General features: G+C 36.0%; 1 pseudogene; it reads left to right on the top strand.

Moving 5' to 3' along the window:
• The first annotated feature begins 287 nt into the window (after nt 1-287).
• LOC118722042 lies at nt 288-1,745 on the top strand (annotated as a pseudogene).
• Nucleotides 1,746-3,182: the final 1,437 nt, after the last annotated feature.

Consider the following 3,182-nt stretch of genomic DNA (forward strand, 5'->3'; position numbering starts at 1 on the left):
GTGGCCCGCACCGCGCTGTCATCACTGCACTCCGCTGCGTTTCCATCACAATGACAGTTTATGACTGTTCAGTAAACCATTCGGCCCGCGATTTAGGCTGGATTTTAGATTTTGGCCCCTTCTCTGATTGAGTTCGACACCCCTAAATTCTAACCGCTGGGGTGTATACCTGAAACTAATAAAATAATACATGCAAACTGTAATTGGCAAATAAAAATGAGATTTCACTCAGCCATGTAGGAGTCATGTGATTAACTTGTTTTGATGCCAGGAGCCACTAAGTGACAATGATGTTGGGCACCAAAAGCAGAAAGGGATTATTGGTGAAGGTCTGGGGCTTGCCCTGTTCTTGCTTGGTGGATGAAGTGCAGTGTTATTGTTTTTTCTGACTGCAAAATTCAAAATGGGGCTCAAGGTATTCATTTCATCTACACTAGAGAAGGCAGACTAAGTAGCGAGGCTTTTATTGAATTTAAATCAGAAGATAAAGTCAAATTGGCCCTGAAAATAGAGAAACTAAGGGACACAGATATGTTGAAGTATTCAAGTCAAACAACATTGCAAAGGCTTGGGTGTCAAAGTATAATAGTTCCAAATAGTTCTGTCACAGTCAATGATGGTCTTGTATAATTTAGAGTACTCCTCTTTGGATATAGCAAGGAAGAAATTGTTCAATTCTTCTCAGAGTTGGAAATCATGTCAAATGGGATAAAATTTCCAGTGGACTTCCATGTGAGGAGTAGGGAAGGCCTCTGTGCAGTTTGCTTCACAGGAAATAGCCAAAAGGGCTCTAAAGAAACACAAAGTAAAAATAGAGCACAGGTATATTGAAAATTTAAAGAGAAGTCAAGCTGAAGTTAGAACTCACTATAATCCACCACTAAAACATATTCCATGCAGGAGCCAGGTCCCTATGACAGAACTGGGACTGGCAGAGAGTATAACATCATTGACAGGGGAGCCTGCTTTTAAAGGAGGAAGTGTGGTGCTTATGGTGGAGGTTGTGGAGGCTATGATTATTATAATGGCTATAAGGAAAGTTATGGTTTTGGGTAAGATGGATTTGGAAGATATCTCAATTACTGTTTTACAGAAATGTCTGACCACAGATACAGATCAGATGGTGACTCTACTTTCCATAGCATAATCATGGGACACTGTGCACAAATGCAAGGATTACCTAACAGTCCTACTGAAGATAACATTTTTTTTTTCACTGTCAACCCTGTGAGAGTAAGTACTGAAATTGGTCCTGATGGCAAAGTAATTGGTGAAGTAGATGTTGAGATTGCAACTCATGAAGATGCTATGGCAGCTATGTTGAAAGACAAAGCAAATATGCAACAGAGATATGTAGAACTCTTCTTGAATTCTACAGAGGAGCAAGTGATGGTGCTTATAGTAGCCAAATGATGGGAGGCATGGATTGTCAAACCACTCAGTCCAGTTATGGTGGCCCAACCAGCCAGCAGCTGAGTGGTGGGTATAGAGGCAGCATAAGTGGGTATGGTGGCCAGAGGAGCATGAGTGGGTATGACCAAGTTTTAGAGGAAAACTCCAGTAATTTTCAATCAAACATGGCATATGCAGTTAAGGAGCATCGAACAGCAGTTACTATACCAGTACAAGCCATGCATGTATGGGAGTGAAAGGAATAAGAGGGATGTCTAGAATGTCTAGTATGAGTGTTAGATAGGGAATGTAATTGATCCTTATCAGTGATTCTTGGTCAACTTTATTTTAAAGAAAAAAACAAAACAACAGTCTTGCAGTACCAGCTTGTGATTTATGCTTACTCTAAGTGGAAATCAGGGTTAAATTAAAGATTTAAGGTTTAGTATTTTTGAACATAAATATTCATCTAGGATATAACAACTAAGTTCAATAAACTATGACTGTTAAACAATTTTTAGCTTTTCTCAAGTTAGTTATATTTTAGTATGTACTTAAGCAGTAAGTATATTTAGGCGAAAGCAGCTGCATTATGTTAAATGTTGTTCTTACATCACATTATATTGAACACTGTTTGGAAGCATGTTGAAAGACATGCTTTCTTGTAAAGTTCAATGCAGAAGCTGGGTCTACAAATTAAAACTGAAACATTTGGCCTGTTTGTTAAGTTTAGTTTTATTTCATAACTTCTAAGGCATATAAGTTTAAGCTTTTTTAAAAGTTATTGGGGAAATTTTGAGATGCAATACCAATACTTTTAGTCTTGGTATTTGTATGAAATTCCAAGGCCTTGATTTAAATTTCATTGTATGGGATTTCCTTTTAGGTGTATTGCACTAAGTGAAATTTGTCAAATAAATATTCCTTAAAAATAAAAGAAAAATGATTTATAAAAGCATATAAAAGTAAGAAAGTTAGGAAGAATAATGACAAGCCTGTATTTTTCCACAGAAGCAGAAGATAATAAACTTATCAAGTAATTCTAGGAGTTCAATATTATTTTCATACTAAAATCAAACAACATTATAAGAATAGAAAAATATAGACCAAACTCTTCATGAGCACAGACTGGAAAATTATTAACAAAATATTAGCAAATGAAATGTAGAAAATATATTAAATAAATAATACAACCTAACCAAGTGAATGTATCGTAGGGATTCAAGTTTGATTAACATTTAAAAATTAATCATTGTAGTTATTCATATTAACATAATAAAGGGGGGAAACATGATTATTTTATTTTTAAATTTTTCTTTGTTGTTCAAAGTATTACATAGTCCTCTATTTCCCCCTTGTACCCTTTCCACACCACCCCCGCCAACCACACTATTGTATACCCATGGTTATGCATATATACACACAAGGTCTTTGGTTGATCTCTTCCCACTCATCCACCCTTCTCCACCTTCCCTTTGAGATTCCACAGTCTGTTACATGCTTTCATGTCTCTGGATCTATTTTGTTCATCAGTTTATTTTGTTGATTAGATTCCACATATAAGTGAGATCATGTGATACTTGTCTTTCTTTGACTGGCTTATTTCCCTTAGCATAATACTTTCCAGGTCCCTCCATGCTGTCTCAAAGGGTAAGAGATTCTTCCTTTTTATAGCTTCTTTTAACATCAAATATTCAAGATCAAGATCACTGGTACACTGCAAAATATAAAATATTGCTGAGATTAAAGAAAACCTAAATAAATGTAGAAATATACCATGCTCATGGACT

Source organism: Pipistrellus kuhlii, unplaced genomic scaffold, assembly GCF_014108245.1.
Source record: "Pipistrellus kuhlii isolate mPipKuh1 unplaced genomic scaffold, mPipKuh1.p scaffold_m20_p_19, whole genome shotgun sequence".
In the NCBI taxonomy this organism is placed as follows: domain Eukaryota; kingdom Metazoa; phylum Chordata; class Mammalia; order Chiroptera; family Vespertilionidae; genus Pipistrellus; species Pipistrellus kuhlii.